The sequence below is a fragment of the Chrysochloris asiatica genome, unplaced genomic scaffold, assembly GCF_000296735.1.
Source record: "Chrysochloris asiatica unplaced genomic scaffold, ChrAsi1.0 scaffold00141, whole genome shotgun sequence".
NCBI lineage: Eukaryota > Metazoa > Chordata > Mammalia > Afrosoricida > Chrysochloridae > Chrysochloris > Chrysochloris asiatica.
Genome location: NW_006408659.1, coordinates 2,315,346 through 2,341,827, shown reverse-complemented (window position 1 = coordinate 2,341,827; position 26,482 = coordinate 2,315,346).

Below are 26,482 nucleotides of genomic sequence, written 5' to 3'. Positions count from 1 at the left end.
GCTATTCAGTGGGAACTCTTTCTTTCCCCCCATACTCGTAAACTAAAGTCCCTCTTGAAACCTTGTAAGCCAGTCACTTCGTGCCTTTATTGCCCCCTCATTTTAGGTAGTCAATGTCTAAATTGCCTGTCCCTATCTACCCTGTATACAGAGGGGATAGCATTGATACCTGATGTGAAGACTCTTTCCCTCTCTGTTGGTATTTACCGCTCTGAGTAGAGGTCAGGTTCATCAAATTGAAGCAATGTACCCTTGTTTCCTGTGTGTGGTTTCATTTATAGGACATTCTAGAAAAGGCAAATCTAATCTGTCAAGACAGAAAACAGATAAGAGTTTCTCATGGCTAATGTGGTAAAGGGGACAGGGTGATGGCAAAGGGGCTTGAAGGAACTTTTGGGTTGGTGGAAAATATTCCAATACCCTGATTATGGTAGTAATTATATAGGAACACATGACTGATATACCTTAATAAAATTGCCTATAGGGAATTGCCCTATTTTTCATTATACAGGCATTACATTAAGTAAATGTAAAATTTTTATCATCATGAAAAGGGGGCATAGGCTTGTGAAAGTATTATGGAACATTGCTTATTATTAAATGTTTTTAGACTCGGGTTTGTGTGTTAGTTGTTGATCGTTACCAAGAATAAGCAAGTAAACTCATTAGAGTCATATAGTGTAGACCTGATTCGTATGAATAAACCAACATCTTGTCAATTAGAACCAAATTGTGGGAATTCCTTAACAGAAGTGTGGAAATTTCCAGGGCTTAGAATGAAGTCATTTTGGTTCAGCACCCTGCTGAGAATCTTGCATTTTCATTCCATATCTACTGAATCAGAATCTACATTTTAAGAAGATCCCCAAGTGACTCTTACAGATTTGATCAATTTAGAGACCTGGTTAAAATGCAGATTCTGAATCAGTACATCTCCAGTGGAAATGCAAATTGTCAGCAGGTGGCTAAATCCGAATGAACTGGCTCAAAGCCCTGGACATTTCAGTTATATACTTGAACTGCACAGGAGCCCTGGTACAGTGTAGTAAGTTATGTCTTGGGCTACTAACTGCATGGTTAGAAGTTCGAATCTACTAGCAGATTCTTGGAAGATAGATGAAGCTTTCTGCTCCTGCAGAGTTTTACAGCCTCAGAAACTTATGCAGGGTCACTAAGAGTCAGAAGCAAGTTGACTGCACAAAACCACCACTATGAACTGTGATAGCTGTAGGTGGATACAGTTAACAGTCATTTTTAACGTCTGGTGTAGTGCAAAAGGTTAAAGATCAGATTGATAGTTTGCAGAATGTACATTTATGCCAGTTACATATTGTTCTTTGATGAAAACCAGAATGTTTAAAAAGTGGATAAATGTTTATATGCATTATGAGTTCTGGAAGGGACAAAAATAAATAGGAACAGGAGAAGAAAGTTCCTTAAAATTATTTGGAAGTGTCCACTCTAATCACAGAGGACCTGCTGCTAAAATCCAGTATTGGACTCTTCACTTGCTGAGTGTTTAGAAGATAAAGCTGAGAGAAAAATATGTTTGTCATATGTTTATTTGGGTTCAAAGCTGGATGTGACTAAGAGCAATTTCTTTTAACATCAAAGGATATATTAATTCCCAGATGTCATTCATACTCCAGAGTGCTAGAGACAATGATTTATCTTGTCAAAGACTAGTAAGGCGAAAGGAGAAGCAGATTTTGTTTTGCATCTCTTAGACAATTACAGCTCACTGGGAATGATCAGATGTATCTCATTTTAGTTTTCTTTTGATAGTCCAGGCATGGTTTCAGATCTTACCTTTTTAATGTTTTAATATTAATTGATAATGGTGCTGACCTAGACATTTAAATATTTTTTTCTTCTTCATTGGTGTTTTCTAAATGGTAACTTTTGTGTTTTATGTCTATGGTTTATTCACTCATTTCACAAATACTTATTGTCTACCATGTATCAGACACTGTTCTAAGCATTTCGAAGAGAACAGACGGAAAACAACCCTGATCTTGTAGAAGTATATGTTTTAGTAGGGGAAGATGAATAATACAGAAGTAAACAAATGACTTGTCTCTGGGTAAGCAAATGACTAATGCGTTCAATTGCTAATCAAAAGGTTGGAGACTCGAGTCTACCTAGAGCTGCCTAGGAAGGAAGGATTGGCGATCTACTTCTGAAACATCAGTCATTGAAAACCTTGTGGAACCCAGTTCCATTGTGACACACTTGAGGTCACCTGAGTTGGAGTGGACTTTACGGCCACTAGTCCTGATGTGGTACTGCCAGATAATGTGCTGGACCACAAGGTCAGTTTAATCCACATGGTCAGTAGTTCAAACCCACCAGCCTCTCCTCAGAAACCCTATGCAGGGTCGTTGTGAGTCACAGCCATCTTGACAGCACTTAACAACAACAGTTCTGGTGAGCAAATGAAAGAGTAAGATCATCTTGTGTGATGATATGCACTAAGAAAGCAAAATGGGCTGATGTTGTAGACTGGGTCTATGAAGGTGACATTTAAGTTGAGTGAGATCCAGATGAGGAAAGTGAGGCAGGCATGTGAAGAATTGGGAGAACTCTCCCAATTCCAGAGGGAATAATATCAAGTACATAGGCCCTGAAGTAGAAAGGAGAATCGGTGCTCAAATAACAGCCAGTAAGGAAGCTCTGGAAGGAGCTCTGGTAGCGTAGTGGTTACGAATCGGGCTGCGAACCTTAAGGTCAGCGGTTTGAAACTATCAGCCGCTCCACGGGAGAAAGATGAGGCTTTCTACTCCCGTAAAGATTTACACCCTCGGAAACCCTGTACAGGGTCGCTATGGCACTTAACAACAACACAGTGGAAGTGGAGGAGAGTGAACTTAGTAGAAGTTCACAAGATAGGCAGCAACCTCTTGGTATGGTCTCTTGGATCTTGTTGTTGTTGATGTTAGGTGCCGTCTGGTCAGTACCTACTCATAGTGACCGAATGCACAAGAGAACGAAACACTGTCTAGTCCAATCTCAAAATTGTTGCTATACTTGAGCCCATTGCTGCACCGACTGTGCCAGTCCATCTTGTTGGGAGCCTTCCTCTTCTTTTTCTGACCCTCCACTTTACCAAGCATGCCGTCCTTCTCCAGGGCCTGGTACCTCCTGATAATGAATAAAACGTATGATGGTGGAGATAATATTGAAAGCAGAAGAGCCAATAAGAGAGCTATTGAATTAACTGCAAAAAAAGATAATTGTGGCTTAGAATGGGTAGTGATGGAGAAAGGTGGGTAGATTTCAGGACTATTTTGGAAGCAATCCCAGCATCAGATAAATTGGATATGAATGCTAAAGGAAAAGGAGGCATTTAGGATGATAGTTGATCAACTATCAACACTCACAGAAGCAGTAGTCAAGAAATCAAATGACGTATTGCATTAGACAAATCTTCTGCACAAGAACTCTTTAAAGTGTTGAAGAGCAAAGATGTCAGCTCGAAGACAACGGTGCACCTGACCCAAGCCATGATACTTTCATGATGTTTTTAAATTATGGTGTTGGAGGTGAATATTGAAAGTGCCAAAAGAACCGACAGCTCTGCGTTGGAAGAAGTGCAGCCAGAGTGCTCCTTGGAGACCAGGATGGCCAAACTTCGTCTCTCATACTTCAGACATATTGTCAGGAGGGACCAATCACTGGAGAAGGATATCATGTTTGGTAAGATGGAGGGTTAGAGAAAAAAAGGAAGACCCCCCAGAGAGATGGATTGGCAAAGTGACAGCATCAATGGGCTCAAGCATGGCAACAATTGTGAGGTTGGTCCAGGATCGGGCACTCTTTCGTTCTGTTGTGCATAGGTCTCTGTGAGTCCGGTACCAACTGGATTGCACCTAACAACAACAACTTCAGGTCTCAGACTGAACCACAGGTGAAAATTTACTGATTTTGGTTATGGCAGGAAAATTAAGTATTCTGCTTTAAACTTTCAAGTTAAATTTGCTTAGTAAGTATCCAAATGGGAATGTCAAGCAAGCAGTTGTGAGACTGGAGCAGTTGGGTACATGAGAGGTAGGGATGGAAATGTGAGTAATGAAAATATAAATACTATTCAAAGTTTGGGGACCATATGATGTTACCTACAAAAAGAGAATACACAGAAAAGAACCCCACATCAGTCCAACATGTGGATGTTAACCAAAACAAAAGAGGTCAAGTGGCTGGTAAGGTCAGCACAATTTGGAGAGTGAGGAGTTGCTGTTACTAAAACAAAAGAATGTTTTAAGAAGGAGAGGGCAATCAGTTGGGTCAAATGCAACTGAAGTGGTTGGTGGAGTAAAGGTGACAATTGAACTTCACAATGATGACCTTAACAAGAAGAAAGGATTTTAACTGGATGATCTGAGAAGAGAGAAGTGAGTAACTGAAGTCTGTATATGGTGACACTCTGAAGAAATTGGGTTGGCGGCAATATTGTTACTGAACAACAGGCTCAAAAAGGCGAGGCTGCAGAAGGTTTGAAGAAACCTCATGAAATACTCATTTTGGAGAGGAGAAGGGTAAACATGCTCAAGAGGATTATAAGTGTTTGAATGTTCATTTGAGATTTTTGGTTATGAATTTATAGTAAGTTTGGTCAGTTTGGTTGTGTTTTTCCTTATCCTGGCTCAACCCCATGACCATGGAATCTTAATATGTGGTTGTTGTTGTTATGTGCCTTGAGGTCCAGCCCCACACCAGGACTCCATGGTATCCTAATATACATAGAATTAAATGTAATCTTGCTTGGGAAATAAGCGAAGTGATTAACACAGTGAAAAGAATGAGGCAAGAGAATAAAGAGGGGATTTTGACACAAAGGACCCCTTATGGTGCAACAAGTTAAGCAGTCTGCTGCTACCTGAAAAGCTGACTGATATAACCTATCCAGTGACTCTATGGGAGGAATACCTAGAGGTTTGTTCCTCTTAAGGCTTGCTGCCTCGATCTATACAGCTGATTTACTGGTCCATTCTCTTCTGTCACATGGGTAAAAATTCAGTTTAACAACACCCAACAACAACAAAGAAGAACGGAAGTGAGTCCCAAGAATTACAATGGATAATAAAATATTTGTAGAAATTTAGGATTGTGCCAGTAAAATCGCAGATTGTTGGATTTGAAAGTAAAACAGTAGAAAAGATAAGAGATGATGTTCCTGGGAAGGAATATTTGCACGGCATTTGGGAAGGGAGTACATTTGGTAGTAACGACAAGGTCAAGCAAATGTACATAGAGTGTGTCTGAAATTGAGTAGGTGAAGATACCATTGGAGATGAAAAATCAGGGGTCATGACTTCACTTTGTTTCTGTCAGTCCATAAATGTGAAAATGTATTGAGCCTAAGGAAAGGACATCAAAAAGTTCATTATTTTTAATTCCGTTTATCTTTTCATTCTATCTTTCCATGAACTTTAGAAACATCCTTATATTATTATAAAAAATAATTCAAGTCAAACCTGTGAAAACCAGAATCTATGTGTCTCAGTTATCTAGTACTTCTATAACAAAATTACTGGAAATTTATTCTCAGTTTGTTGTTGTTGTTAGGTGCCATTGAGTTGGTACCAGCTCATAGCGACCCTATGCACAACAGAACAAAAACTGCCCGTTCCTAGGCCAACCTCACAACTGTTGCCATGCTTGAGCCCATTGATGTTGCCAATGTTTCAGTCCATCTCTCTGGGAGTCTTCCTCTTTTTCTCTGACCCTCCACCTTACCAAACACGATATCCTTCTCCAGCAACTGGTCCCTCCTGACAATATGTCTATCTGAAGTTCTAAGAGGTTAGAACTCTGAATTCAGAACACCAACTCTAGGAGAAGATTTTCTCTCTGTCAGTTCTGGGGAAAAGTCTTCTAGTATCTGTGATCTTGGTATCCCTTGGAAAACTCTCTGTGCCTTGGCATCAATCTTTCCCCAGGCATTGGGGGTTCTCAGTGTAGGGACCACAGGTGCAGAGGGCATGCTCCTGGTTCTTTTTTGGTGGTAAAAGCTCTCTCCATTTCTGCTCAGTTGTTTAATCCTTTTATAGCTGAATAGAGATTGACTCAAGATGTAACTAATCCTGCATATTGTTTCCTGCCTCATTAACATAACTACCTGTAATCCTGCCTAATGAATGTCATAGAAGTTAGGATTTACAATACATAGAATAATCACATCAGATCATTAAATGGAGGACAGTTGCATAATACCAAGGATTATGGCCTTACCAAGATAACACAATAACCAAGATAACTATCACACTGTGTGTGATAGTTAAGGTTTCATGTCAACTTGACTGGGCCCAGATTCCAAGTGGCTTGGTAGTTAAAATGTAGTTACTCCTCCATGATGAGATCTGCTATAAGAAGCCAATCAGTTGAAAGGATATTTCCTTCGGGGTGGAGCCTGCTTCCAATATAGTGATCACTTGGGAGAAGCTTATGTGTTTTCTGCTGGCTAGGGATTCTGTATCCAATATCTGGTTCTTTGAATGTGAGCCAGTAGCCTGCTGTATCCCTTTAGATCCTAGGAGTCATCAGCAGCCAGTCATCTTACCTGCCCAACCTGCTTGCCTGCCTTCTGATCTTGGTTCATCAGCCCTGCATGGACGTGAGTCAGAGGCCTCCAGCTGACATCTGACCAACAGACTTGGAACTTTCCCACCTCTACAACTGTGTGAAACTCCTGGCATGGCACTGTAGGAACTGCAAGGTCGGCAGTTCAAACTCACCAGCCACTCCTTAGAAACTTATACAGGGTCGCTATGAGTTGGAATCAACTCAACAGCACTTAACAACAACTGTGTGAGCCATATCCTGGATATAACCTGTGTTTATATGGACATATAGAAGATTCACTGGTTTTGCGTCTTTAGAGAGCTCAGCGTAAGATACTGCGTAATGTGGAAACTTGTTAGAAAAAGGAAATTCAAATATGTTCCACTAAAATGAATGATTTCAAGTGGCTGGTGTCAAAGGTATAAAACTTCTGAGATGCAGAAAAACATGATAGCCCCTTCTAGTTGTGACTTTCACAGGTTTCACTGTATGGTGGCATATGTTGTTGTTGTTAAGTGCCATTGAATCAGCTCCAACTCATAGAAACCCAGTGAAGGGTTTCCTAGGAGTGGCTGATGAGTCTGAACTGGTGCCCTTGTGGTTCAAACTGACCTTGCAGTCCAGTGTTTATCCTACACTGTTTATTGTAATTTACATAAACTGTTGTTATTAAGTGCCATCGAGTTGGTACTGACTCATAGTGGCCTTATGCACAGTGGAACAAAACACTGCCCGATTCTGGGCCAACCTCACTATTGTTGCCACACTTGAGCCCATTAATGCTGCCACTTTGCCAGTCCATCTTGCTGGAGGTCTTCCTCTTTATCTCTGACCTTCCACCCTACCAAACATGACATTCTTCTCCAACGACTGGTCCCTCCTGACAATATATCCGAAGTATGAGAGGTGAAATTTGGCCATCTTGGCCTCCAAGGAGCACTCTGGCTGCACTTCTTCCAACACAGATCTGTTGGTTCTTTTGGCAGCCCGTGCACTTTCAATATTCTCCTCCAACACCATAACTCAAACGCATCAGTTCTTCTACGGTGTTACTTATTCACTGTCCAGCTTTCACATGCATATGAGGTTGCTGAAAATACCATGGCTTGGACCAGGTGCACCTTAGTCCTCAAGTTGACATCTTTGCTCATCAACACTTTAAAGAGGTCTTGAGCAGCAGATTTGCCTAATGCAATACATCACTTGATTTCTTGACTGATGCTTCCATGAGTGTTGAAATAGGTTCTATTCCTGTAGACCAGCCTTCTCCATGTAGTGCCAAAACGTGTTTTCCAATGGCAGACAAACATACATCCAGACATTCAGAAAGATGAGACTGTCCCAATCCCATTTCCAAAAATCCATGTTAAGAAACTGACTGAGTGATAGTGGATCCTACCCTGGGACCAATCAACTATGGCTGGCAAACTTTCACTTTTAGGGGTGGATTACTAGGCATATAACAATCCCATAAATGGCCCTGAAAACACTGATTGGTTTATATCATTAAGAGGTCAAGCAAGGTTTGGCAAGACAAACTTCGTGGACACACTCTTAGTGAAGAGAAGTTGGTGTAATTTAAAGCCAACAGGCATTGTTTTTGGCATCTCTCAGGAGTGGTCTGGATCTTGTTATTAACTTACCTTTCCAGTTTAGTTCAGCAGGAAATTTACTAGGCTTTGATTGCCTTTATCCCAGAACTTCAAACCAGTTCATTCTGGTTCAATCGCCTGCTGAGAACTGGAATTTTCTGAATCAAGAATATGTTATCAGATATACAGAATCAGAATCTACCTTTTGATAAGATCCCCAGGCTTCTTTTAGGTTCTATAGATCTGGGGTCTTGTTAAAATGTAAATTTTGATTAGATGTGTTTCTGGGGTGGAAAGACATCTTTTTAGCCTGGGGTCTAACTGGCTTGAACTGGCTCAAAACTGTGCTTCATCCATTTCAGACCAAGTCTCTGGTAGCGTAGTGGTTACGAATTGGGCTGCGAACCTTAAGGCCAGCAGTTCGAAACTACCAGCTGCTCCACGGGAGAAAGATGAGGCGTTCTGCTCCCGTAAAGATTTACAGCCTCGGAAACCCTGTACAGGGTCGCTCTGGGTCGGAAACGACTTGACGGCACTTAATAACAACAACAACATCTCTGTTCCCTAGATGCCATAGTTTGACTGTTATTTATTTGTAAAATCTCTGTTGAAGTACAGCATTCATTCAAAAAATCATAAATGTACAGTTCAGTGCACAAATCATAAATGTACAGTTCAGTGACTTTTACAGAAATGAATGTACCCAGGAAACTAAATCACAAACCAAGATATTCCCACCTTGGTGGATTGCCACTCATGAAGTCTTCCAGCCATTTCCCTTCCCCCGGGGTTTCTGTTAAGTGCTATTGAGTCAGTTCTGATTCATAGTGGCCCTGCATAGGGTTTCTGAGGAGTGTCTGGTGAGTGTGAACTGCCGACCTTTCAGTTCAAACCGACATTTTGGTCCAGTGCTTATCTTATAGTGCCACACCAGATTAAGTGTACCTCATGATGTTTTAACATCTGTGTAGCAGATCGTAGATATGGTGAGTAGATTTGCTAGCACTGATACAACAAAGACCATTTAAATAACCTCCAGCTCTGTGCTTCCTCCAGGGTCTGGCATTCTTACTGCTCTTCCCTCCCACTCTCAAAGCCCGGGAAAGTAACCTTAAGCAAGATATCTTGTGGGTAATTATGTAATGATGTAAACTAAACTAATAAAACACGGGGTTCCTTTTCCACTGTCCAGGCTCTTCCTTCTGGTTTGGTTGTTGTTGTTGTGTATTTTTTCAAATGTGTATCACAGGAACATCTGTAATGAGAGTTCTTCAGGAAGCACCCTATTTAGACCCAGGCTAATTGGAAAAGGGAATATTAATTTTTCATTCATGTGTCCATAATTGAGAGAGCTCTTCTGATAAAGGTAACAAACACTAACTTAAGTGCTGTTCTGTGCTTTTGCAACAGAGCAGGGCTGGGAGATGTCAGACACCCAGGCAGGGTTTTCCTGGGCTCATTTTGAACTGTGGGGAGAGGCACTTAATGCAGACAAGCAGGAGCATTCTATGAGAGTTTCTATGGAAACTAACAATGTCAGATGAGATAAACGGCTGGATGCTGTTTTCTCCAAAAGCAACTTAGGTTATATGATGTTGAATAACACTTGGCCTGGATAAAATCCAAAAGAATAAAAAGCATTTGTTTCATAGGAAAGGACAACTGAAATCTGTTTTATTTACCCCAAAGCATACAGATTGCTCTTGTTAAATGTTGGCCCACGTATGTCATCATGACATCTATGGAAGTTTTTATTCTAGTAACTTCACTAAGTTATACCTTAATAACACATTTATTGTGTCACAAAAGTTGTGGAATCATATGGAACTCAAACAGACCCTAAGGGAGAAGGAAAGAAAAAAAAAGTCAAAATAAGAACTTTAAAAAGGATGGACTTTTCTTTATTATATACTATGTTTTTGTCTGGAGTCCTAGTGTGGTGCTGTGGGTTAATGTGCTAAAGTGCAAAGCCAGTTTGAACTGCAAGGTCGGTGGTTCAAGCTCACCAGTTGCTTATTGGAAACCCTATACAGGGTCGCTATGTGTCAGAACGGACTCAACAGACTTAACGAGATCAACAATATTTTTGCCCACTTTTCTCCAACTTATTATTTATTGGGGTAAAATTTACATATGTGAAAATGTACAAATCATAGTTCAAGATTTTAATTTTTATATACAACTATGTAAGTATTTCTCCTGTAGTCCTGGTGTAGCGCTGTGGGTTAATGCACTGGACTACAGTGTTGGTTTGAATTGCAAGGTTGGTGGTTCAAGCTCACCAGTTGCTCTTCAAAAATGGCTAAGGGTTAGAACCAACTCGACGGCACTCACAACCACAACTACAACAATTTCTCAGACCAACATATATATGTATACATGTGTGTGTACACACACACACACCAAAGCATTTATGAGTTCTTTGTGACTAAGAATGCTTTTCATATTTCTAAGTGTTGCTCGCAGTGTGTAACGACCAACCTGCAAAAAAAACAAAACAACAACTGCATGTGGCTATTCAGTTTCTGAAGTGCTTAGTAGATTTTTACTGAATTACATTTGTTGTTGTTAAGTACCGTGGAGTCGGTTCCGACTCATAGTGACTCTGCACAGGATTTCCAAGGCTGTAAATCTTTATGAGAACAGAAAGCCTTATCTTTCTCCTGTGGAACTGCTGGTAGTTTCGAACTGCTGATCTTGAGGTTGGCAGCCTGACTCGTAACCATTATGCTACCAGAGCTCCTTGGATTATATTTAGCAGTCTTCAATTAAACAGAGACGGTTTGCACACCCTTCTTGCAATTTGGAGTTAATAAGGATATCCCCTAATTCAGATCAGCTGCTTTTTCCTAGCCATACATTTATGAGTCATCAAATGCTTACCAAACTCTCACTATTTATATAGCATTCTGCCAAATACTATCATCTTCAAACATAAATCAGACCCAGAATATGCCTTCCTACAGCTTTTGGCCTACAGCAGAAGTTAAGTAATGCAAATGAGCAATTTATGAATCAAAACTAAAATCTGTAAAAAAAAAAAAAAAAAAACGTTAAGAGAGTGAACCAGCCTGGTATCTTTGCTGTGGATCTTGGAGGAGAGAATGGTTAAGGCTGTTGTTGTTGTTGTTAAGTGCCGTCGAGTCGGTTCTGACCCATAGCGACCCTGTACAGGGTTTCCGAGGGTGTAAATCTTTACGGGAGTAGAAAGCCTCATCTTTCTCCCGCGGAGCAGCTGGTAGTTTCGAACCGGTGACCTTAAGGTTCGCAGCCCGATTCGTAACCACTACGCTACCAGAGCAGAGGGGGATAATGTGGCAGGAAAGGAAAGGAGGCCGGATAAAGGGTGGCAGCATCAGAAAACCAAAGCGATGTTATGGGAGACAAGGTGGATAGAGAGGATCTGATTAAATAAGTGCCCTGAATATAGTGTTAAAGGGTTTGGACTTCTCTTGGGTACTTGCTATTCAAGGCATTGTCTGGGAAACAGCAATATCAAATATCACCCAGGTGCCGGTTAGAAATACCACATCTTGAGGAGACCCTCAGGTCTCCTGCCTCAAATTTCTGGGATGGCTCAGCAATCTGTGGTTCCACAGCTCTCCAGTTAGCTCTGTGTTGTTGTTGTTAAGCGCCTTTGAGTCAGTTCTGACGCAGAGCAACCCTATATAGGGTTTCTGAGGAGTGGCTGGAGAATTTGAACTATCGACCTTGTGGTCCAGTGCATTATCCCACAGTGCCACACTTGTTGTTGTTGTTGTTGTTGTTGAGTCGGTTCTGACCCATAGCGACCCTGTACAGGGTTTCCGAGGGCGTAAATCTTTACGGGAGTAGAAAGCCTCATCTTTCTCCCGCGGAGCAGCTGGTAGTTTCGAACCACTGACCTTAAGGTTCGCAGCCCGATTCGTAACCACTACATACTAGGTAGTTCTTATGCATCCTCAAATTTGCCGAGAGATGACACTACACATTAAATCCTGAAAACTCCAAGCAATAATGTCACCAGCCTTTATTGAACAAAGGAGGAATTGTAAGGGTTGTTAATAGATGTTCCATTCAGCAGTGACCAGTCCCTGGAGAAGGAGATTGTGTTTGATAAAGTAGAGAGTAGGTGGAAAAGAGGAAGACCCTCAGTGAGCTGGATTAGCATATGGCTGTATCAATGGACTCAAACACAGCAATGATTATGAGAATGGCACAGCAGTGTTTCATTCTGTTGTGTAGATAAAGCCTTGGACTGCAAGGTGTTTTCAAACTCACCAGTCACTCCCTGGAAACCCTATACGGCTCTTAACAACAACAACACAGAGTCAATATGGGTCACAACCAACTCAACAGCACCTAACAAAAACAAAATTGAAATAGTGAATTTAACATTGTTGTTGTTGTTATGGGCCATGGAGTCGGTTCCGACTTACAGCGACCCTGTACAGGGTTTCTGAGGCTGTAAATCTTTATGGGAGCAGAAAGCCTCATCTTTCTCCCGCGGAACGGCTGGTAGTTTTGAACTGATGACCCTGAGGTTTGCAGCCTGATTTGTAACCACTATGCTACCGGTTTATTTGCACCGAAGTGAAATGCTGAATTAAACAAAATGAAGCACTTTACCATGGGATTCACTGAACCCACAATATGCTAATGTAAGAGTGTGAATCCCCCAATAGGAATTATAGTATGCAGCGTTTTCCTAGCTTGTTTTTCCATGGTTTCTTTCCTTCGTACTTAAGGACTAAGGGATTAGTATCTCAGGACATATCGACACACACTACTGCAGAGAGTGATAGGCTGAAGGAAGTTTTTCATCAAGCAAGAAATGGCGTGGCATGATGGGTGTGCTGTGTAAAAAATCATGCAAACACATGTAGGTTGAAGATTAGGTTGCTTAGGGGACTGGAAAACAGGTGAGGGATTTGGAAAGAGGCAATGATGAGCTTGGATACCAACTAGAGTCCTCCAGATGACTGACCAGAAGCTACTGAATTAGCATGGTGCTGCTGAGAGATAGGAAGGTGGGGAGATGTGGGAAGGACTTTGGGCTTGCAGATGCAGCAACATCCTATACTATTTTAACATTAAACAGTGAAGGCATTTTTCTATCAGTTCAACACAAGCAGACAGTTTGTGGCTCAGAGAGATGATCTCTGAAAACAGAAGTGGTCCACTGCTAGCAGCCTCTTGGTGACCTGGTAGGATGGATGCAGGTGGTTGGATATGCACTTTGAGAGAGGTGAAATGTACACCCCCAAGGACACCTCATCTGGACGTAGGCCTATGTGACCTTCAGTGCACAGGAGTGCTGGGAAACAACACGGCCTTTGATTTCAGAATCTGATCTTAGCATCTGCATCTTTTCTACAGATGACACTGTCACCAGGCAACACCACATTTCTGGGTGGCTCTGCTGCCTCCCCTGATATTGATACCACAATATCTGTGTCTGTGATTTTCCAAGACATAAAAGGTAAATAGAAATTGCCAGCAGTTCCTCATGACTGAGGCTTTGGTGAGGTTTCCCATGATCCAATGGCATTCAAAGACCAGCAGATCATGTTTGAGGGGTTTTCTGATTTATCGGAAAAAAGAAAAAGCCTTCTTCTTTTGCCTCTGAATTGCCAGCTGAGTCATCTTTGTTGAATAATTACTCAGTAAGGAAAGTCTAACATATTATATTACTTTTATCTTTAATAAAAGTAATGTATGCACATGTAAAAAAAAATCAACTATAAATGAAGAAAGACTTATAATGAAATGGATCAATTTCTGTACCCCCGCTTAATTCCTTGGAGGCAATCACTTTAACAATTTCTGTTTTTAAGTTTTTCTGCTGGTTATTGCTGTAATCCAAGTTATATCCTCAGATTTCTACTACTCAGTGAATCACTTTGGGACATTAGCTGTTGACATACTTAAATGAATAAGGATTTAACTCAGAAACTACAACCTTGAATTTTCATACTTGTCTTACTATTTATAGAGCCTTGGTGACACTATAGGATAAGCATTGGACTGCTAACCGGAAAGTCAGCCGTCCAAACCTGTCACGTGTTAAGAGAAAGGTGAGGCTATTCTGACTCCCTTCAATGTTAGATGGTGGTGTTTGATCCAGTTTCCTGCCCTTGAACTTTTCTTCTCTGCACTTCACTGACACTTCTCTTAACACTACTCTTTTATATTGTCAAGCCTTTGCCTTTTTTGTAACCATAATTAAGTCTTTCCCACCGTATCTAAGCTCAGTTCGTGCTGTCGTCTGTTGTGCCAGTCAGCTCTAAGTGTGAAGCCTGGAACGGGCTCCACCATGCCCGTTAAAACCCTCTTCTGACATCCTGGATTACAACTTCCCCCACTCTGATCTGCTAGTACACCTGTGCCTCCTTCACTGCCTATCCTCGGATCCTGCTTGCTGTTGATTCTCTTTAGATATGCCAGTCATTTCTCTTCTTTAGTCCTTTATTCTCATTTTATTTTAGGAAGGCTCAGAGGACGAAAAGGGCAAGAGAGAAAAAAGAGACATACATGAGCTCGGTCTAATAACCCTCATCATTTAGACAGAGTTTGGTTGTCTGTGCCTATGTACTACGGTTAACAGAAGAACTGTGTTCCACTGTGCAGGAATCCATCAGTGGTGCAAATAGTTAACTCCACTGCTAACCAAAAGGTTAGAGGTTTGAGTCCATTGAGAGGTATCTTGGAAGAAAGGCCTCGCGATCTACTAGAAAAATCTTAAACTGAAAGTCCTGTGGAGACTTCCATGGCAATTGGTTGGTTGGTTCCCAGGGAAGAAAAGAAATGAATTATTTGATTGACAGAAATCATACCTAATCTTTTGAGTCTATTACAGTCTTTCCTCCATTTTCCTTTTAAGGTTATGATATGAAAGGTGATACTATCTGTGGAATAAATATATAGACACTTAGTTATCTTTGAAATATATGTAAAACAGGAAGTGAAAAGAAAAATCATTAGGAAACAAATTCCAGTTGATTTAGGTTTTTTGTTTAACTACAAACTGCTCCCGAGTGAAGGTTTCTATGATTTCTTTGATGTCAGTAATTATTTTATTGCTGGGATAAAATAGTGCTACCACTTTCCCCTCTTCCCTATTTGTCTTGTTTATTCTCACAATGCTTTTCTGTTTCCTGCTGTAAGAGCATTGGCAAGTCAGCCTGTCAGTCATTCTTTTATTCCATTCATGGCAAAACAATAACACATATTCACACATACACTCAAAACTCCATAACAGAAACCAGTGAGCCAAAAACAGAATAGGAAACAAAATTGGCCAAACATGAAAGAAAAGGAAATGCAAACACTATGATTATTATTGACCAACACTGAATATGATTGTCCAACTCAGGATGATTGTGGGATGAGTCATTAGATACCTTCAAGGTCTAAAACCGGGGTGACAGAGGAGATTGGAGACTTTATTTCAGTCAAGGGTATACCCTAGAGAGGCCAAAACAGGGATAACTGCTTCCACTGCTCCCCTAGAGAGCAAGTCTTGGTATAAGTCAGGCAGGTATCAATACTGACAAAGTCATTGGAATCAGAGAGTTGAACTGAGGCATAACTCGACTGTCAGACAGAGTATCACATATCAATGTGCAAAATAATACTGTTTAACAATAAACTCCAGAACCTCAGCTTATAACATTAAACATTTAGTTTTGCTCAAAAATTTGGAGGTAAAGTAGGCATTTCTCCTGGTTTGTATTAAGCTTGTTTGGGTTTACTCATGTTTTTGTGGTCAGCTAGTAAGTCATTTGGAAGTTGGCCAATCTAGGATGACCTCAGTTGGGATGACTTGATTTGGTACATGTAGTGTCTCATGCTCTAGTAGGTTAAGCTGGGCTTGTTCATAGTGAGTGAGCAAGGTTCCAAGAGAACCAGGAAAAGCATGCAAGACCTCTTGAAATGTAGACATAGAACTGGTACATAACACTTAGGCTTTATTGTGTTGGCCAAATCAAGGCTTAAGACCAATCATAGTCATCTTAGGAAAAAACGTCAGAGTTACAAGACACAGGACAAGTACACAGGGGGGTCATTCAATGGAGGCATCAAAGCAATCATTCTGTCATAGATTTTTATACCAATATTGTGCCCGGGGGATTGGGCAGTTCCTTGGCCAGATTTGTAGGTAAGGGAGACTCAACAGAGCTTACAGATTAAAGACAGAAAGTAAAACATAAAGTCATTACAAGAAGCCAACTTTAAAGAAATGGAACAGAGAGGGATGAAGCCTCTACCAGGTTCCTCTTTGGGGACATGAGACACTTTCTCTTAAGGACTTCAGAGTAATAATTTATTTGCACCCGAAAGGGGTCCACTCCATCTGGGAAAATACATTGCAGTATGTACAATGATGATTGGGCTGTGAGTTCAGGCATTGTCTGATTTTATAGTAGGATTTAGAGAAGTGGACTTGGATGCTCAGTGAAGTTATGTGAGAATCTTGCTTTCCTTTGGGCCTGTGTAGTTTCACTGGGGCTTTATCAGCTTGGAGGAGTTCCTTCCCCGTGCTCTGTGTAAATTAGAGAATTTGAGTGGTTGTTGTTGTTGTTGTTGTTATGTGCCGTGGAGTCGGTTTCGACTCATAGTGACCCTGCATAGGGTTTCCGAAGCTGTAAATCTTTATTGTAGCAGAAAGCCTCATCTTTTTCCCACGGAACGGCTGATAGTTTTGAACTACTGACCTTAAGGTTAGCAGCCCGACTCGTGACCACTATGCTACCAGAGCTCCTTGAGAATTAGAGTTGTTGTTATGTGCCGTGAAGTCAGTTCCAACTCATAGCGACCCTGTATAGGGTTTCTGAGGCTATAAATCTTTAGGGGAGCAGAAAGCCTCATCTTTCTCCCGCGGAACAGCTGGTAGTTTTGAACCGCTGACCTTGGGGTTAGCAGCCCGATTCATAACCACTACGCTACCAGAGAATTAGAGTAGTGGTTCCCAAAGAGTCATCCCCCAGACCAGCAATGTCAGCATCACCGGGGAAGCTGTTAGAAATGGAGTCTTGCAGGCCCCATCTCACACCTACTAACTCAGAGACTGCTTGGGGTGGGACCTAAAAGTCTGTGTTTTAACAGTCTTCCAGGTGCTCTGATACACACTCAAGTTTGAGATAGATGAATTCAAGGATTGAGTATAGGTTTACAGATTTAAAAGAGCTAGGCTGGTGAGATTTAGTAAGTAAAAATATGATATTCAGTTAAATTTGAATTTCAGCTCAACAATTTTTTTTTCAATATAAGCCCCATGCAATATTTGGGACATATTTAAACTACAAATTTAATTGTATGTTATCTAAGGAGATTTTCAACACTAAAGAGAAGTGTAGAAAATTGTATTGTGTCCAAAGAAGAACATTAGGAGTCAGGGTGAATTACTCAATAAGCAAGTCCTCTTGTCCTTGTCAGAGACTGTCAATTTGAAAAGGTGTTCGGATTCTGTAGCAAGGTGTTGTGGGGTCGAGAGAGAGATAGATGCCAGCCATACCTAGAAGCAGATGTGAACTTTTTCACTACGGATTAGTAAATAAGCACAAATAAGGCTGTGATTACCTTACCTGCTGGGCAAGCTTACCAAACCCTAACCCCAAACCCTCTGCCATGGCTTTGATTCAAACTCATGACATCCCCACGTATGCAGAGCAGAACTACACTCTAGGGTTTTCAAGGTTGGGACCTTTGGAAAGCACATCACCAGTCCTGTCTTCTGAGGTTCTTCTGGGTGAGTTTGAACTACCAACATTTCAGTCAGTAGTCAAGAGTGCTAAAAGCATTTGCACCACCCAGGGACTTCTTCGAAATGGTAGTCAGATGCATAGTGAAATTGAATGTAGTTCTTATACAGCCTGCACTCCAACCTGTGTCTGGAAATAAGCGATTTAGAGCCATTTGCCAATAGGCGACTGGCGATGATTATTTCTGAAAGTCCTTCATGAGTTCTCTAAGATGGTTTTAATTTGTAATTTTTGCATCTTTATATTTGGAAATGTTTGAAGTCTTTTGCGTTTGGTTTACAAACTTGAGCTTGTCTCGAAGGCTGGTTGTTCACAACATGGATATGAAGGAGAAGCAGTAAAGGAGAGTTGTTAAGAGGCTATTTTAGAGCCTGACTTGATGTTATTAGCTACCATTGACTTGGCCCCTCATTCATGGTGACCATTAGCTACCATTGACTTGGCCCCTCATTCATGGTACAGTGTGTGAAATGTTGCTTGATCCTGCGCTATCCCCATGATCAGTTGTGGATCAGACCATTGTGATCCATAGGAATTTCATTGGCTGTTTTTCAGAATAAGATCACTAAGTCTTTCTTCCTATTCATCTTAGTCAGAAAGCTCTGCTGAGACCGTTCAGCATCATAACCTCCACTGACTGCAAATCAAATCCAGGTCTCCCACATGGATGGTGAAAATTCAACCAGCGAAGCACTGATTTCAGCTATGCACCTTCCTACCTGTGTGATCTTTGGTCATTTATTTTGTGTCTCAGCTTTTTCATCTGTAAAGTAGGATTTCTTATTAATTAATTAATAGCTGACAGGTTGTTGTGATGATTAATTACAGTTATACAGGTAAAGTAAAAAGAACTGTGCTTGGAACATAGTAAGCCCTCATTAAAATCGTATTTTACATTATTAAAAACTTGATACTGTATTTATTCCGGGCACTCCTAGGTTATAAAAGTCAAAAGCTGGTGCTGAATGATCAGTTCAGGGTTCAATGTGGACAAGAGTTGTCCCTCTCTGTGACCCCTGATCTTGAGGTGTCTTACGTAAATTCACAGTATCACTGCATTTTGTTCATGGATCATTTCTCTCTCTACCCAGATGAACTTTCCCACATCTCTTAGAAATCCACGAGAGAATTAGGTTTCATTTCCCATTACAAACTTAATTCAATTTAAAAGCCATGTAAGAATGCCATATAATGTCACAGAAAACAAAATGACATTTCCAAAATCTTTTTGAGAAATTTGAACTCCAAGTTAATTTAGTTCTACTGGTAAGAACAAAGATTTAGTCATGGAAACATCTGAATCTGACGACGAATTTTTATCAGAATTATGGAACAGTTGACATGAGTTACTTTTAGAAACTTAATTTTCGAGATGAACATCAACTGATTTTCTCTCAACTCCTGAAGGAGAAAGAACATATTGGTTATACTGTCTAGCCATGTACATGACGTAATTTGTTTACCCAGGATTGAAGTGTCAGATGATAGATAAACCCTAAACTCTGTTCTAGCAACGATTTATTTAGTAAGTCTCCTCTGATTCCTACTGTCTTTACTGATCCATAACATTAGGAGTGGGTAGTTAAACTTTTTGTTTGACTGAAAATTTTAAATTCAATTTATAAATGAAGTTCCTTTTTGAACTTGCAAAATGATAGGCACTTAATCTGGAAGTATTCAAGTTCTGACACTCAGTGTTTGTTGTTGTTAAGTGTTCTCGAGTTGTTTCCAATTCATAGTAACCCTATATAGTGTTTCCAAGGAGCAGCTAGTGTGTTTGAACTGTTGATCTGTGATTCACAGTCCAGTGCTGATCCTACAGTGCCACACTAGGAGTCCAAAGTGGGGGGTGTATATTTCTAATTGCCTCAATATCTATTCATATAGGACCCTAGACATTTGGTTTGCCTGGATCTGAAATTGAATCAGGTGAACTAACCAATTGTTCTAGCTTGTTGTTAAGTGTCATCAAATCAATTCTGATTCTCAGCGACCCTGTATAGGGTTTCCAAGGAGCAGCTGGTGAGCTTGAACCACCGACCTTGCAGTTCAAAGGACTTTGCAGTCTGACGCATTGGCCCACAGAGCCACACCAGGACTAAAATACATAGTAGCATCAAATAAACCAGTTATATTATATTAAAGCTATCAATGAGCCTGGTGTGACAATGTAGAATAAACACTGAACTACTAACCATGATGTTGGCAGTTCAATCCCACCAGCCACTCTTGGAAACCCTATACATTGTCTCTGTGAGGTGGAACCACCTTGATGGCACACAGCAACATAGCTATCAAAGTATTAAAAACTGTAATATAGTAATATTTGTGAATCTTTATAATGCAGAAAATAATTTCTAGCGGCAGGACTTTCCACTACTATAATCTCCAAGTAATGATGAGCATACAAAGTGTTGTGAGATGTCTTCAACAACTGTAAGGTAATGTTAGAATATCTTTGCTATTATTGGTGACAATATCACAGATCCTGCTAATACTACTGTGGCTTGTTGTCAATACCCATAATTGAAGAAGAGTCTAAATTTGAATGAGTTGTTAGTTTAAAGAAAAATGTAGCTTTGTTTTCACCTTACTCCACCAATCATCTGAGTTCTCTGGATGCTTGGTTAAGAAGGTCTTAAAAGCCTTGTCTTTGAAATTTGTTGTTAAGTGCCGTCGAGTTGGTTCTGACCCATAGTGACCCTGTACAGGGTTTCCAAGCCTGTAAATCTTGATGAGAGTAGAAAGCCTCATCTTTTTCCCACGAAGTGGCTGGTAGTTTTGAACTGCTGACCTTGAGGTTCGCAGCCCGATTCGTAACCACTACGCTACCAGAGCTCCTTCTGTCTTTGAAATAGCTCATGTCAATTTCAATTTTCATCCTATGAGGTTGATACCAAAATAAACAATTTTAAAGTATTTTATGAATTCTAGGAAGTCAAGAAGCTTGGTGAACACTTGTATATGTACCATAGTTGTTGTTATTGTTAAGTGCTGTCTAATCAGTTCCTATTCATAGCAACCCTGTATAGGGTTCCCAAGGAGTGACTGGTGAGTTGAAACTGTCAATGTCGTGGTTCAAAACGACTTTATGGTCTAGTGCTTATCCTACAGCACCATACCAGGACCCTGTATCATAGCACATAAGATATTGGAGACACTCTGAAAAACAGTTTTGAATAATAACGTGAACTTCTTTGAGTTGAATAATAAAATGTTTTCTGCATCCCCTCCCCTGTTGTGGGAGCTGAGGCCTCCATCCATCAGCCTTAAAAGAATCGCTGTAACTAGCAGTCCATGTGCATCACTCAGACACATTTCTGTTTCTAACTCCCCTTGAAGTTCTCAGAAGAGTACCTAGTTCTTACATGATTAACTGTGACAGATCCTGTACATGATCACTAGATGCTAAAAGGACAGTTCCCTTTTATGTGAGATTAACTTGGTAAAAATGATGTAAGAAGTTTGTATTTTTAATTTTTGTTTCACTGGATGGAAAATTTAAATCAGACCTAGTGAATGCTTTAGCACTCTGAGAACTCTACAGTTATTTTTAATTTGTGCAGTATCACAATTTTGCCTTCAAATTCCTTAAGGCCCAACTTCAAGACTAGTTCCTTCTCAAAGCTGTGTTTGAGTCTACTGTATTAGTTTTCCATTGCTTCTGGAATAGAGTACCACAAACTTAGCGGCTCCAATTGTGAGGACAGAATTCTGAAGTAGGTCTCACTGGGCTAGAATAAAGGTGCCAACAGGGGGCTCCAGGGTAGAATTTGTTTTCTTGTCTTTTCCAGCTTCAAGGCGGTATCTATATTTCTTGGCCCTTGGGTCCTTCTGTTTCTGACTTTATTGCCCTCCTCTTCCTGATAACATTGGATCACCTGGATAATCTAGGATCATCTGATCATAAGACCACCTAATTAGCAATCTTAATACCATCTGCTGGCTTAATTCTCCTTCACAGCAAAGCTTCAAAGGAGTTTATTCCAATTTAGGCCCTTTTGGAGAATTTGCATTTCCACCCAAGATATACAGAACCCAATTCGACAGTTTAACAAGATCTCCAGGTGAATTTTATGTTTTCAAAATTATAAACCATACCTTTATCATGTTCACAGGGTTTTAGGATTAGGGTAGATACCTCTAGAAAGCCATTATTCTCTTGACCACATCCCCTAAAGGAGAAATAATCTTTGTGTTTTTCATAAAGCTTTGGTAGCATACTGTCTTGAAATGCTATAATTCTGTATGTTCTTTGTCTCAGTGTATGTAACCTAGGGGTAAAATACGACCATGTCCACATCATATTTGTATTCTTCTCAGTGTATAACAGTGCTGAGAGAACCAGGTAAAAATCTGTTGAGCAAATGACTGATTCTACATAAAGCTTTATGTAGAACACATCAGTTCAAAGGGAATTCAGTTCTAGAAGTACAATCAGTCCCTGGCAACTCCCACTTGCCCTTTAAAGATTAAAGTACACCTGACCCAATCTATGGTATTTTCACTCCCCTCACTCATATGCATGTAAAAGTTGGACAATGAGTTAATAAGACACGAGAAGAATCAATGTATTTCAGTTATGGTCTTGGCAAATAGTATTGAAAGTACCATGAACTACCAGAAGAACAAACAAATCTGTTTTGGAAGAAGTACAGGTAGGAAACTCCTTAAGAGCAAGGATGAGGAGACTTCATTCCTCATACTTTAGACATGTTGTTAAATGGAACAGCCCTAAGAAGAAGGGCATCATGCTTGGTAAAGTGGAGGATCAATGAAAAAGAAGAAGACCCTCAACAAGATGGATGCCACAGTGTCTACAACAGCTGGCTCAGCCATGACATTTGTGAGGATGGTGTAGAAGTGGAGCAGCGTTTCGTTCGGTTGTGCATAGGGGTACTATGAGGTGAAACTGACTCAAGTATACCTAACAACAATACAAATTTGCCCTTACTTTGAAATAACTGAACCAACCCCTTATTCACAAATGCTTCATAGCATCACCTTTACTTGCTGCACATGTGCAAAGCTTCAATCCTTTTCTCTCACTAAACCAAAAAACCAAACCCACTGGCATTGATTCGATTCTGATTTATGTCAGGTTTCCCAGACTGTAAATCTTTATGGGAGCAGACAGTCTCATCTTTCTTCTGCGGAGTATCTGGTGCTTTGAATCATTGATCTTGCCATTTGCAACCCAACACCTAACCAACAGCACCACCAGATCCCCTTGCACTAAAGTCGAAATAGAAACGTAATACACCTGTTTCGATTTACCTACAAATTCTACTTAAAGACACACTTAGGAATAGTAACCGAGGACTGCCTGTAGAGAAAAAGGAAGCAGGAAGTATTGTCCAGGACATTACCAGCAGTTGTACTGAAGGAGATCTGTTAGCGTAGTGCTTACAAGTCGGGCTGGTAATCTCAAGGTCAGCAGTTCAAAACTACCAATGGTTCGTTCCACTGGAGAAAGGTGAGGTTGGTTCCACTGGAGAAAGGTGAGGTTCTCTGCTCCTGTAAAGATTTACAGCCTCAAAAAACCTGTGCAGGGGGTTACTATATATTTTAGAGATGAGTCCCTTATCCGATATGTCATTGCAGAAGATTTTTTCCCAGTCTGTGGGTTCCCTTTTTACTCTCTTGAAGTCTTTTGATGCACATAAGTTTTTAATTTTTAGTATGTCCCACTCGTCTATTTTGTCTATTTTTGTTTGTGTGTTTTTCAGAATGTGTGGCAGTCTGAATATTCCCTGAATTAGCACCCTCATGTTTGTCCCTATTTTTTCATTGATGATCTTCATAATTTTAGGATTCACATTTAGATCTTTAATCCATGTTGAGTTCATTTTTGTATAGGGTGTGAGGCAAAGGTCTTGTTTCAGTCTTTTACATATCACTTTCCAGTTCTGCCAGCACCATTTGTTAAAGAGACTGTCTCTTGCCCATGCAATGTGTCTAGGCACTTTGTTGAAAATCATTTGGCTGTAAGTGGTTGGGTTAATATCTGGATTCTCAATTCTGTTCCATTAATCAATGTCTCTTTCGTTGTATCAGTACCAGGCTGTTTTCACCACCGTAGCCATATAGTAAAGTTTGAAATCAGGGAGTGAGAGACCTCCAACCATGTTCTTCCTTTTAAGCAGTGCTTTGCTTATCCTAGGTCTCTTTCCTTTCCATATGAACTTACTAATTGTCTTTTCCATCTCTTTGAAGAATGTTGTTGGAATCTGGATTGGAATTGCATTGTATGTGTAAATTGCTGTGGGTAATATTGACATTTTTATGATGTTGAATATTGACATTTTTACAATGTTTAATCTTCCTATCCAGGAACATGGTATGTTCTTCCACTTCTGTAGGTCTCTTTTGGTTTTTTGTAGTAGTGCTTTGTAGTTTTCTTTGTATAAGTCCTTTGTTTCTCTGGTTATGTTTATTCCTAAGTATTTCATCCTTTGTGTGGCTATTGTAAATGGTATTGCTTTCCTAATGTCCTTTTCATCACTATTGCTATTGCTATAGAGAAATCCAATTGATTTTTGTATGTTAATCTTAAACCCTGCCACTTTCCTGACTCTTTTGATGAGGTCTAATAGTTTTTTTACTGAGTCTTTAGGATTTTCTATGTATAGGATCATATCATCTGCAGATAGAGAGAGTTTTACTTCCTCTTTGCCAATTCGGATGCCTTTAATTTCTTTATCATGCCGTATAGCTCTAGCTAAAACTTCCAGCACAATATTGAATAGGAGCGGTGATAAAGGGCATCCTTGTCTGGTTCCTGTTCGCAGGAGGAAGGTTTTCAGTTTCTCTCCATTGAGTGTGATGTAGGCTATTGGTTTTGAATATATGGTTTTGATTATGTTGAGGGATTTCCCTTCAATTCCTATTTTGTTGAGTGTTTTTATCAGGAATGAATGTTGGATTTTGTCAAATGCCTTTCTGCATCAATTGATATGATCATGTGGTTCTTCTCTTTTTTCTTATTTATATGGTGGATGACGTTGATTGTTTTTCTAATGTTGAACCATCCTTGCATCCCTTTTATAAAACCGACTTGGTCATGATGCAGGGGGTTACTATGAATTGAAATCGACTCCACAGCATACACCTCCCCCCTCCCCCCTGCCCCAGGAGTACTGTTACAGCTCTGTAGGATCAGCACTGCTAACTGAAAGGTTGGCAGTTCAAACCCATCAGCTGCTCCTCAGAAGCCCTATACAAGCTCACGATGAGTGTTGACTTGACAACACCTAACACAGCAACAATCTACAAAGAATACTTTCTTCTTGTGTGTTGTTGATTCTAGGCAGCAAATAATTTTACTTTTGAAAGCACATAAGAGCTATTATTAGTTCTCTGGGTGGCACAAATGCTTAGCACTTGACTACTAACTTAAAAGTTAGTAGTTTGAATTTACCTATTGGCATGCAAAAAAAAAGATCTGGGGATCTGCTCTCACAAAGATTACAGCCAAGAAAACCCTACTCTAAAATGCATGGTTCACCCTGAGTCAGAACTGACTTGACAATAATTTGGCTTTTGGAAGAGTTATGATTTTGAGAGACTTACATGGCCCACAGGCCAGATGTTCCCCACTCCTGCTGTTAAGGATTTCCAAGGAGCAGCTGGTGGGTTTGATCCACCAATCTTGTGGTTAGCAGCAATCAGTGCTTATTTTATAGCACTACACTTACTTACTAGGCATACGTAGCTTCATAGAGAGTTTGATTATCAAGGACTTCAGTAGAAGTTGTGATGGTATATCTGGCCTGCTGATGATAGCTAATAGGATTTGATTTTGAGTAGGAACAATTCACAAACAAAACTAAGTCAGGATTAGTTAAAGGAGTCTCTCTTATCTTTTGTTTTTAAGAGTCAAAAGTTATTCAGATAAATCCAGACAGTTATTCATAGGGAAACTATTGTCCACTTCATAAAGAAAGGTAGCTGGATTTAAACAAGTCATAGGATGCAGTCTAACATTAGATGTGGCCAGAAGGAGAACATCATAAGAAGGGTAGAAAAACATTGAGACAAAGCAGAATTAACTGGACCAGGGGCCATACCCAAATGGCTTGGCTAGTAACAAAGCCCAAGGCCTTGACACTTTAGGGTTTGTTGAAGGTTGTTGTTATTGTTAGGTGCCATTAAGTCAGTACCGACTCATAGCGACCTTATGCACAGCAGAATGAAACACTGCATGATCCTGGGCCAACCTCACTAAAGTTGCCACACTTGAGTCCTTCGACGCTGCCACTTAGCCAGTCCATCTCATTGGGGGGTTTCCTCTTTTTCTCTGACCCTCTACCTTTCCAAACATGATATCATTCTCCAGCGACTGGTCCTTCCTGACAATATGCCCAAAGTATGAGAGATGAAGTTTGACCATCTTGGCCTCCATGGAGCACTTTCGCTGCACTTCTTCCAAAATGGATCTATTGGTTCATTTGGCAGCCCATGGCACTTTCAGTATTCTCCTCAACCATATAACACCATAACTCAAAAGCATCAATTCTTCTACGGTCTTCCTTATTCACTGTCCAGCTTTCACATGCATAGAGGTTATTGAAAATACCATGGCTT